The sequence below is a fragment of the Schistocerca americana genome, chromosome 8 (assembly GCF_021461395.2).
Source record: "Schistocerca americana isolate TAMUIC-IGC-003095 chromosome 8, iqSchAmer2.1, whole genome shotgun sequence".
NCBI lineage: Eukaryota > Metazoa > Arthropoda > Insecta > Orthoptera > Acrididae > Schistocerca > Schistocerca americana.
The window spans coordinates 402616064-402628985 of NC_060126.1; the positions used below are offsets into that span (position 1 = coordinate 402616064).

Genomic DNA, 12922 nt, shown 5'->3' on the forward strand with positions numbered 1-12922 from the left:
CATACTACTGGATTTGCTTATCATTTCAGGGTTTTCATGGAAGGTGTTGGATTTGCCTGACACCTTACAAGGGTCTATACAAGGGCGATGTTCTTGAGGACAATATTATGGAAATGGAAGAGGATGCAGATGAAGATGAAATGGGAGGTATGATATTGCGTGAAGAGTTTGACAGAGCACTGAAAGACCTGAGACGAAACAAGGCCCCGGGAGTAGATAACATTCCATTAGGACTACTGATAGCCTTGGGAGAGCCAGTCCTGACAAAACTCTACCATCTGGTGAGCAAGATGTATGAGACAGGCAAAATATCGTCAGACTTCAAGAAGAATATAATAATTCCAACCCCAAAGAAAGCAGCTGTTGACGGATGTGAAAATTACCGAACTATCAGTTTAATATGCCACGGCTGCAAAATACTAACACGAATTCTTTACAGACGAATGGAAAAACTGGTAGAAGCCGACGTCAGAGATCAGTTTGGATTCCATAGAAATGTTGGAACACGCGGGACAATACTGACCCTACGACGTATCTTAGAACAAAGATTAAGGAAAGGCAAACCTACGGTTCTAGCATTTGTGGACTTTCAGAAAAAGCACTCCGTCTTCAGGCCACAAGTGGCCCATCGGGACCATCCGACCGCCGTGTTATCCTCAGTTGAGGATGCGGATAGGAGGGGCGTGTGGTCAGCACACCGCTCTCCCGGTCGTTATGATGGTTGTCTTTGACCGGAGCCGCTACTATTCGGTCGAGTAGCTCCTCGATTGGCATCACGAGGCTGAGTGCACCCCGAAAAATGGCAACAGCACATAGGGGCTAGATGGTCACCCATCCCAGTGCCAGCCACGCCCGACAGCGCTTAACTTCTGTGATCTCACGGGAACCGGTGTATCCACTGTGGCAAGGCCGTTGCCTAGACTTTGAGAAAGCTTTTGATAATTTTGACTGGAATACTCTCTTTCAAATTCTGAAGGTGGCAGGGGTAAAATATTGGGAGCGAAAGGCTATTTACAATTTGTATGGAAAGCAGATGGCAGTTATAAGAGTCGAGGGACATGAAAGGGAAGCAGTGGTCGGGAAGGGAGTGAGACAGGGTTGTAGCCTATCCCCGATGTTATTCAATCTGTATATTGAGCAAGCAGTAAAGGAAACAAAAGAAAAATTCGGAGTAGAAATTAAAATCCATGGAGAAGAAATAAAAACTTTGAGGTTCGCCGATGACATTGTAATTCTGTCAGAGACAGCAAAAGGACCTGGAAGAGCAGCTGAACGGAATGGACAGTGTCTTGAAAGGAGGATATAAGATGAACATCAACAAAAGCACAACGAGGAAAATGGAAGGTAGTCGAATTAAGTCGAATAATGCTGCGGGAATTAGATTAGGAAATGAGACGCTTAAAGTAGTAAATGAGTTTTGCTATTTGGGGAGCAAAATAACTGATGATGGTCGAAGTAGAGAGGATATAAAATGTAGACTGGCAATGGCAAGGAAAGCGTTTCTGAAGAAGAGAAATTTGCTGACATCGAGTATAGATTTAAGTGTCAGGAAGTCTTTTTCTGAAAGTATTTGTATGGAGTATAGCCATGTATGGAAGTGAAACGTGGACAAAACGAGAATAGAAGCTTTCGAAATGTGGTGCTACAGTAGGATGCTGAAGATTAGATGGGTAGATCACATAACTAATGAGGAGGTACTGAATAGAATTCGGGAGAAGAGAAATTTGTGGCACAACTTGACTAGAGGAAGGAATCGGTTGGAAGGACATATTATGAGGCATAAAGGGATCACTAATTTATTATTGGAGGGCAGCATGGAGGGTAAAAATCGTAGAGGGAGTCCAAGAGATGAATACACTAAACAGATTCAGAAGGATGTAGGTTGCAGTAGGTACTGAGAGATGAAGACGCTTGCACAGGATAGAGTAGCATGGAGAGCTGCATCAAACCAGTCTCAGGACTGAAGACTACAACAACAACAACAACAATATCGTAAGAAACACTTGTCGATAAATACTTTAAATGACTGCCTGTTGTTTACATGAGACAAAAAACGTGGTAAGTCTTCCTCAATGAACGAAGCCACACTGCTAACCAGACCCGTATATTCGCCTTTTAAATAGCCCGGCGAAATTTTTCTGTGAAAACATTTTATCATAGCAATAAAGTCAGGTTTATGTAACGAAAGAAACCGCAATTAAAGGAACAATGTTTAATATTCAGAAACGGAGCTAAATACTAATTGTTTTCATGGATTCGGGTAAGTACCGAATGTCCATAGTGTTCTTTATTTTTATTTTAGTATATTTATTGATTTATTTTTGAGTCATCACTCTTCTGACTGGTCTGATGCAGTCCGCCACAAATTCCACTCTTTTGCTAACTTCTTCATCTCAGAGTAGCACTTGCGAATTACATCCTCAGTTACTTGCTGGATGTATTCCAATCTCCTACCTAACTCTATCCTGCACAGCTTCCTCTAGAACCACAGAAGTTATCCCCTGATCTCTTAACAGATGTCCCTCCTCTTTGTCAGTGTTTTCCATTTATTCCTTTCCCCTCCGATTCTGCGGTGAACCTCCTCATTCCTTACCTTGTCAGTCCACCCAGTTTTCAACATTCTTCTCCGTAGCACCACATCTCGAATGCTTGGATTCTCTTCTGTTCCTGTTTTCCCACAGTCCATGTTGTACTGCCACACAATGCTGTTGTCCAAATCTACATAATCAGAAATTTGTTCCTTACATTAAGGCCTATGTTTGATACTAGTAGACTTCTGTTGGCGGCGAATGTCCTTTTTGCCAGTGCTAGTGTGCCCCTTGCTCCGTCCGTATTGGATTATCTTGCTGCCCAGGTAGCAGAATTCCTTAACTTCATCTACTTCGTGATCACCAATCCTGATGTTAAGTTTGTCGCTGTTCTCCTTCTGCTACTTCTCATTACTTTCGCCTTTCTTTCTATTTATTCTAAAACCATATCCTTTACTCATTAGGCTGTTCATCCTATTAAGCAAATCCAGTGACCCTTCTTCATTTTCACTGGGGAGAGCAGTGTCATCAGCGAATCTTATGATTGATATCTTTTCACCTTGAATTTCAGTCCCACTCTCGAATATTTCTTTTACTGCCGTCATAGCTTCTCCAATGTATAGATTAAACAATAAGGGCGAAAGATAACATTCCTGTCTTACACCCTTTTTCAACCGAACACTTCGTACTTGGTCTTCAATCTTATTGTTCCCTTTTGATTCTTGTATACATTGTACTTATATATTACCCGTCTTTCCCAATAACTTGCCCCAATTTTTCTCAGAATTTCGAATATCTTGCACCATTTTACGTTATCGAACGGTTTTTCCATGTCAGCAAATCCTATGAATGTTTTCTTCAGTCTTATCCCATTATCAACCGCAACTACAGAACTGCCTGCTGCTGCCTTTACCTTTCTGAAGCCAAACTGATCGTCATCTAACAAATCTTCAATTATCACTTCCCTTCTTATGTGTATTATTCTTGTCAGCAACTTGGGAGCATGCGCTTTTTAGCTGATTGTACGACATCCTCGGCAAGGTGTGTATGTTGTTTTTCCGAAAGTCAGATGATATGTCGCCAGATTCATACATTCTCCACACCTAATGTCGTTTTGTTGCCACTTTCCCCAATGACTTTAGAGATTCCGAGTGACTGTTATCTATCCCTTCTGCCTTATTGTAAGTCTTCCAGATTTCTCTTAAATACTGATTCTAATAGGCCTACTGGATCCCATATCTCTTCCCTATTTGCTCCTGTTTCTTCTCCTATCAACTCATCAAGCAAGTCCTAAGCTCATAGAGGTCGTCCGTGTCCTCTTTCCATCTACCCGGTCTCTCCTCTGCATTTAACAGTGGTGTTAACCATTGCACACTCAATGTTAACGTCCTAGCTTTTCATTCCTCCGAAGGTTGTTTTGACTTTCTATATGGTAAGTCAGTACTGCCGACAATCATTTCCTTTTTGATTTCTTCATATTTTCATGCAGCCATTTTGTCTTACAGTTAGCTTCCCTACACTTCCTATTTATTTCATTCCTAAGTTACTTGTATTTCTGTATTCTTGAATTTCTCTGAACATTTTTGTACTTCCTTCTCTCTTCGATCAACCGAAGTATTTCTTTTGTTACCCAAAGTTACTTAGCCGTTACCTTCCTTGCACCTACGTCTTTCTTTCCAACTTTTGAAATTGCCCTTTTTAGAGATGTTCATTTGTCTTCAACTGAACTGCATACTCATCGCACCACGCAACAAATCGCATGATCAGAGAAACTCTTTTCGAAAATGTAGGCGTTCTCTGTGTAATTCGACCTCGTGAACACGAAAATTATACTGAGAATATCGACCACTCACAATTTTTGCACAAACTGCATACATTTTCAGAAACGATAATACACACGAAAACACAGTTATGAAACTCGGAAGCGGCGCATCGCTTTCAACCGTTCAATACTAGCGCCCCTAGCGGCGCAAAGCGAACTGTCACCTGCAACTGACGCTGCTTGTCGTTACTGTGTTGTGTCTGCGGTAGGAAGCACGTGTTAGTGTTAGTGTATAATGTCTACCCGAGGGTGTTTAAACTTTCTTCCTTTTGGTACATTTCTGATGAAAAAAGACCGAGGAGACATTACTGCTTTGGTGAGAAAGGCCTTATTTCGGAGTGAAACTGGGCGATACCAATAAAGCATGGGCTCCACAGATCCTGTGTGTTGTGTGTGTGTGTGTAGACCATTTACGACGGTGGGGGCAGGAAAGATGAAGTCATTACTCTCTGGCATCCCTACGGTGTGGCGGGAACAACAGAATCATACCGACGACTGCTGCTTCTCCTCTTGTAAGGGTGTACTGGTTTCAGCAAGAACAACGGGAAGACTGCTAAGTATCCGAACAACATTTGCTCAGCGATTCATCCTGTTCCACACGACCCGGATATTTCTATATCACAACATTCTCAGACATTAGTTGCGGTCAATAGTGATGACAGAGAGGTATCGTGCAGCAGACGGATGGTACTGCCATTGCAGTAAGCACAAATGACGACTGTCTTCTATTCAGTCAACCAGATCTAAATGACATAGTCCGTGATCTAGGGCTGACGAGGGATAAAGCACAGCTCCTAGGTTCAAGCACACCATGTTAGCATCTGTTACGTCAGTTACATTTAATAGGTTCAAGACTACATGAAAGACATTTGTTAGCAGCTGGTACGTTCGTTACATTTAACAGAAAAAGGGACTTACATTCACACAATATTTTGCTCAAAATGACTCGTTAGTGTATTGCAATAATGTTCGAGGTTTGATACATTACTTCAACATTCTGCAAGCGCCAGGTGACTGGGAACTGTTTATTGACTCATTTAAAAGTAGCCTGAAGGCAGTTCTGCTGCACAATGGTAACACGTTTGCCTCAGCACCTGTCAGCCATTGTGTGCACCTGAACGAAACATATGACACCATGAAGGAGTTTCTGACTAGCATTCACTATGAGAATCACAACTGGATGATGTGTGATGATTTGAAAGTGTTGAGTATATTCTAGGACAACAATCAGGATACACCAAGATCCCTTGTTTCATCTGTGAATTCACATTCGCGCTCAGGACAAACACTGGGAACAAAAACAGAAGCCCCAAAGGTTGGAATTGGTTCCAGGGGACAAAAAATATCAAGTGTGAATCTCTAATGGAAAGAGACAGTCTTGCCACCTCTGCACATCAGACATGGCATAACGAACCAGTTCGCCAAGGCATTACCGAAGTATGTCAACTGTTTCAAATATCTATGTTACAATTCCCCAACCTCTCAGATGCTAAGTTGAAAGAGGGTGTGATTACTGGTCCTGTTATTTGGAAACCAATGCTATATGGAGATTTTCTACATTCAGTGAATGCCATAGTGCGAGAAGCTTGGACTGCCTGAAGTGTTTGGTTGAAAACTTCATGGCAAACAATCGTAGCCCAGAGCATAACGACATAGTTGTGAACATGCTGACGAAATTCGAAATGCTGGGATGCTCAATGAGTCTGAAGTTAACGTTTTTCAAATTCACACTTTTTTCCTCCAGACCTGGGTGCTGTAAATGAGGGACAGGATGAAAGTTTCCATCAGCATAGCAAGCACAAGGAACGATGTACCTGGAAACTTGGAATGTTCGGAAGATGGCCGACTACTATTGGATGTTTCACCATGAGCACACCGAAATGGCCCTTATGAGAATAAGCAGGGGCCCCGCCATAACGACGAAGAAAGCACGGAATGAATGAGGTTAGCGCATGTTTTGTAACGAATCCTCTGTATGCACCAGTTTGTTGTTTTAAACTTGTACTCTACTTCAGCATGATTCGTGCCACATATACGTACTACTTTAATATGTGATACCAGTATTGGCGAAGTATGCGATTGGTGCTAAAACTATAGATGACACGATGTTTTAAGTACAGAAGGCAGAAAAACATAAAGATCATCTATATCAGCTGAGAGAGCTTCAGGTGTATCACTTCATTCCTCAGTATTGCTGTATTCCAATTCTATGCGTATTGATTCTTCCTGGTCAGTCTCTTCAGCCTACTTTTCGTCATTACTAAATTGTGATCTTAGTCTATATCTCCTCCTGGATACACCTTATAATCCACCATCTGATTTCGGAATCTCTACCTGACCGTGATGTATATTAACTGGAATCTACCTGTATCTTCAGCCCTTTTCCAAGAATACCTCTTCCTCTTGTAATTCTTAAAAAGAATGTTCGCTATTAGTAGTAAAAATTTATTGCAGGATGCAGTCTTTCTCCTCTCTCATTCCTACTACCAAGCCCAGATTTTCCCGTAATCCTTTCTTCTACTCCTTCCTCTACAACCGCATTCCAACCCTCCCGTTACATATTTATAACCTGTTCAATATCCTCGTATTCTTTCTTTATCTCTTCATCTTCTGCTTGCAATATCTGCATGTGTACCTGAACTATTGTTGTCGGTGTTGGTTCGCTGCCAATTCTGATGAGGACAATCCTGTCACTGAACTCTACGTAGTAGCTCACTCTCTGCCCTATATTCCTATTCATAACGAATCCTACTCCTGTTTCAACACTTACTGCTCCTGTTCATATTACCCTATATTTATCTTACCAGAGATCCATGACTTCTTCCGATTTCACTTCACTGACCCCAACTATACTAAGAATGAAGCGTAGCATTACTTCTTTCAGATTTTCTTCCTACCCTGCCAAGTTTAAACTTCTGACATTCCACACAACGACTCGTAGAGCGTTACACTTTCTTTGGTTTCTCAAATGGTTCAAATTACTCTAAGCACTATGGGACTTAATATCGGAGGTCATCATTCCCATAGGCTTAGAACTACTTAAACCTAACTAACCTAAGGACATTTCACACATCCATGCCCGAGGCAGGATTCGAACCGGCGACCGTAGCAGCAGCGCGGTTCCGGACTGAAACGCCTAGAACCGTTCGGCCACAGCTGCCGGCGTTAGTTACTCAATCTTTTTCCGATTTCACTTCCCCCTTGGCAATCCCCTCCCGGGGATGATCCGGAGCCGGCCGCGGTGGTCTCGCGGTTCTAGGCGCGCAGTCCGGAACCGCGCGACTGCTACGGTCGCAGGTTCGAATCCTGCCTCGGGCAGTCCGCAGCTCGTGGTCGTGCGGTAGCGTTCTCGCTTCCCACGCCCGGGTTCCCGGGTTCGATTCCCGGCGGGGTCAGGGATTTTCTCTGCCTCGTGATGACTGGGTGTTGTGTGATGTCCTTAGGTTAGTTAGGTTTAACTAGTTCTAAGTTCTAGGGGACTGATGACCATAGATGTTAAGTCCCCTAGTGCTCAGAGCCCTTTGAACCATTTTTTTGCCTCGGGCATGGACGTGTGTGATGTCCTTAGGTTAGTTAGGTTTAAGTAGTTCTAAGTTCTAGGGGACTGATGACCACAGCTGTTAAGTCCTATAGTGCTCAGAGCCATTTTTGATGATCCGGATTCTTTTACAATGGAGAGATAACCATGATGGTCTTTCAGCTACAGGTCACATGTCCTATGGACACACATTACGTGTCTTTGATGGTGGTTCCCATTACCTTCTGCATCCTCATGCCGTTGATCACTGCTGATGCTTCCGCCTTTAGGAGCAGCTTCCCACCCCAAGGGCAATAGAATGTCCTGAACCTCTGTCCGCTCCGCTGGCCTCCTTGACGAGGCCGTTGGGTGAAGGAGGGTGACTGCTTGTGCTTGAAGTCTTCAGTCGCCATTTCTGATGGTCTTTATTCAAAATTTAAGCGGTGGCGGGGTTCGAGCCCGGGACCGAAGTCGTCGTGATTACTACTGAAAGACGTTACCCTATACCAAGGGTTCATATGACTATCAATTGGTATTTATTCACTCGAATGAAAGTCAATTTCCTTGTTGCTGTTTGGTTTCTGTATTTCATTTTGGTGTTTACCGCATATAAAAATGGTTCAAATGGCTCTGAGCACTATAGGACTTAACTTCTGAGGTCATCAGTCCCCTAGAACTTAGAACTACTTAAACCTAACTAACCTAAGGACATCACACACATCCATGCCCGAGGCAGGATTCGAACCTGCGACCGTGGCGGTCGCGCGGTTCCAGACTGTAGCGCCTAGAACCGCTCGGCCACACAGGCCGGCTTTACCTCATATCAGCACTACCGATTTTAAGATAACATTATCTCGTCTTCAGGTACCTTAGCAACACAAAACACACGAGCTATAACGTACATTAAATTCATCATGTAATTACAGATATTGGGCAAGTATATGTTATTAATAGACGTATAGATAATTATGAGATAATAGTAAAATAAAGTGAAAGTAACAACATTTTTGGTAGTTGTATAAAATTCTTATTACGGTGTATTCATATGTGAAAATATCTCCGACAAACCCACACAAGTGTTACAGTTTACAACGTACCACTGTGGTGTAGACGAAGTCAAAGCTCTCTCTTCGCACAAACTATTATGCCTACATGAAGAATGAATATGACCTTTTTTAAAGTCATTTAATGTAGATTAATTTTGTACTGGGATACGTTTTCACTAGAGATGGTGGTTTTCAAGTTATCCAAGAAAAACTTTAAAAAAAGAACTTGAAACGCACCTCCACTCCCACACTGCCCACCACAGGCCAGTATTTTTAATAGGGCTTAAGTTGTTCGCGGCACTCCCACTGTACAGAAGATTGCGACTACGTGATTTATTTGCCATATTTTGGACCTCGTTACAGGGCTCGTATGCCACCGGCTTAGCCGGCCATTTCGTTAGCATTTTTAATTCAAGCTTTCCCCTAAAGGGTAATGAAAGAAAAAAGACTTGTAAACTTTATGCAAAAACTAATCATGTTCATAATTCCATATAAACTTAAACCTTACAAGCACAGTAGTTTCGTAGTAACAACGCCGGACAAAAAAAATGATAAACTGTTAGCTTCATGCTGTTAACATTCATAAAACTGTGAGGCAAAATATACCCAAACGTCAATCTTACAATTATTTAGTCCACGAGTGCCGGTGACATGCTAGCCCATTCAACAAAGAGTTAGAAGACGTACAATACGGGAAAATACCCGTGTACTCGCAAATTTTTGTATACTGCTTGGAGGGAATGCTATGGACAACATATGAAAAGTACTGACCGATGGAGGGTGGGTTTGAGGGTGGAAGTGCGTTTAAGGTCACTTTTTTATGTTTTTTTCTGAATAACTTGAAAAACGACGGCTCTAATGAAAATATCTCAAAATTGAACATTAAATTATCTACAAAACAGGTCCTATTCATTTTTTTCTCTACGAGTAATAGTTTGCGCGAAGATAGCGCATGCGCATACGTCATAGATTATACGGTTTTGTAGACCGGACTTAGTGGACCGCAAGTGTCGTACATGAAATTCTTCGTCTCGACTTCCCCTACACCACTTTCCTAAGTTGCAAACGGTTATTGTTTACACCGTGTACAGAATCATTTGAAGGGCTTATAACTCGCAGTTCTAATCAAAACAGCGCAGTACGTTATCATATATTAATTGTACTTTCCGAAGAGAGGAAGAGGGGAATAGTTTTAGAACACCTGTGTTTGAAGACGGTTGCACAGCAGTTGTAATTAAATGCCACTCTGTATTTTTCACATTAATGAACATTGCCAAAGGTGAAAGAAGTGATAAGTTACAGCTAAAGACCTTACAACTAACTGGAAATCGAACGTGAAATAAATGAACCTGTAGTTTCATACTTTGCCACTGAGACACCGAGCAAGTATCATTTCTAGTGAAACAATTTTAAGGTGCAAATTACAGGCAGAAAAGGGAGTGGGGGGTGGGAGGATATAAACAAAAAGTTGTAAAAAAGATGCTGATGCAGTTGCTATATGTGGGTTTAAGCCCCCTACATAAACTTTTTTGGCCCGTTTACAGGGTTCTATTGCACTGGATTACACACATCATTTCATTGTAAGCCGGCACTTTGTGCCCAATAGCTCCTTATATACGGAGAAACTACGCTCAGAGTCCACAGAAACCAATGGAATATTATCATATTAGCATCCGTAAAGGAAGTTCAGTCAACACTGCCAATGTTTCCCCATCTGGGTTGCTCTTAAAATTCAATTCGAATGTGTTTAGCAAATCCGTCAATGATGTCCCTAACACTCATCAACTTCTTTCACTGTTCCTCCTTCCCCATACAGTCTTCTTCAAAACTGTGAATCACGTCAGGCAAATACTTGTAACCACACACTGCAAAAAGTTCCAACTCCAGGTCTGTGTTGTTGACTAATTGTTGGGCCTGCTGGGTGACTGCTGTGTCCATTGAGTCTATTGCACATATGAAGAGTTCGATTTTATCGAAGTATTCCCACAATAAAACTGCGCATCTTATCCAAATACCCCACATTGTGGCAACAGGGAACTGTGGAAAGTGAAGCCCTGTTATTTGATACAAAACTTGACTACTGGGAGCCTTTAGCAGAATCTTCTTCAAAACATAAATGAATTCATTTACCCTGCGGTAACACTTCCTGGCACTTTCCATGCGCAGTGTAGACCATGTTCAAAACATGTCACATGGTTGAGGTTGAGTTATATGCCCTTCAAATGCGCTGGAAAGTCGTAAGCATGCAGCGTGCCTTTTTCGTATTGTATGTCCTGGCCACAGATTCACACATGGGTAGTCGAAAGCTGCATTTTCGTGAAAACATTTCTCTTCTCTAGTTTGTACATTGAAAAGAATAGGTTTTACCCAATTAGTATACCATGGAAAAACCAACACATTCAAAATATATCTTTACAGCTCATCAATAGTTTCATCTAAAACGAATCCCACTTCATGTTCACCGACCGCCTCTTTTATTTTCTCTAAAACGTTCTCATAAGTTAGATGTACAGGGCTATTACAAATGACTGAAGCGATTTCATAAATTCACTGTAGCTCCATTCATTGACATATGGTCACGACACACTACATATACGTAGAAAAACTCATAAAGTTTTGTTCGGCTGAAGCCGCACTTCAGGTTTCTGCCGTCAGAGCGCCTGAGAGCGCAGTGAGACAAAATGGCGACAGGACCCGAGAAAGCGTATGTCGCGCTTGAAATGCACTCACATCAGTCAGTTATAACAGTGCAACGACACTTCAGGACGAAGTTCAACAAAGATCCACCAACTGCTAACTCCATTCGGCGATGGTATGCGCAGTTTAAAGCTTCTGGATGCCTCTGTAAGGGGAAATCAACGGGTCGGCCTGCAGTGAGTGAAGAAACGGTTGAACGCGTGCGGGCAAGTTTCACGCGTAGCCCGCAGAAAATTGGCTCATGCCACAACTGGAGACCGACAGCGCCGACATCATCTTTGAACAGGATGGTGCTCCACCGCACTTCCATCATGATGTTCGGCATTTCTTAAACAGGAGATCGGAAAACCGATGGATCGGTCGTGGTGGAGATCATGATCAGCAATCTTTCTGTGGGGTTATGTGAAAGATTCAGTGTTTAAACCTCCTCTACCAAGAAACGTGCCAGAACTGCGAGCTCGCATCAACGATGCTTTCGAACTCATTGATGGGGACATGCTGGGCCGAGTGTGGGAGGAACTTGATTATCGGCTTGATGTCTGCCGAATCACTAAAGGGGCACATATCGAACATTTGTGAATGCCTAAAAAAACTTTTTGAGTTTTTGTATGTGTGTGCAAAGCATTGTGAAAATAGCTCAAATAATAAAGTTATCGTAGAGCTGTGAAATCGCTTCAATCATTTGTAATAACCCTGTATCTAACATTGTTTCAGAGTACTCTCATCCGGCATTGACCTTTGTGTGTCCTCGAGAAATGTGATTTCACTGCTGTATTGTTTACCTCTTGGATTAAAATTCCTGACTAGGTTAACGCTGTGGCAAAATCTGCATTAAACTCATTCAATGACCGCTGATCCTGAAGCGAAGGCATGTATCAGCGTGGTTTGCTTATGTTTCGACTTGCGCAGTTGGGCGTTTTTTAAATTTTTGTTGTTCTGGATGTGCTAGTTTATTCCCTTTTTTATGTGTGTAATCGATTGCAATATTTACTTCACAGACGGCATTACGTGATATGGTGGCACCGGTTTCGATAAACAGAGTCTTGAATCCTTCTGAAAGTGCACACAACTTCTCCTTCTTAACCTTCGGCATCATTTTGTTGCGAAAAATCCATTCTGGTAAAACATTTACATGACCAGCAAGACAATACGCAGCCGATAGATAGGGACAATTTAATTCATGCGAGCACTGACTGAGTTTAGGTTCCAATTGCTGCAGCATCTTTGTTTAAATTTTATTTGGTTTCACAGCAGCAGGGTGCTCATTGTTATTAAGGTTGCCTGTTGTTGACCATTGATATTGAGGATGTGA

At 42.2% G+C, this 12922-nt stretch overlaps 1 pseudogene; it reads right to left on the bottom strand.

Annotated features, from left to right (window-relative positions):
- Positions 1 to 800: 800 nt before the first annotated feature.
- On the bottom strand, positions 801 to 917 carry LOC124546365 (annotated as a pseudogene).
- Between the last annotated feature and the right edge of the window lie 12005 nt (positions 918 to 12922).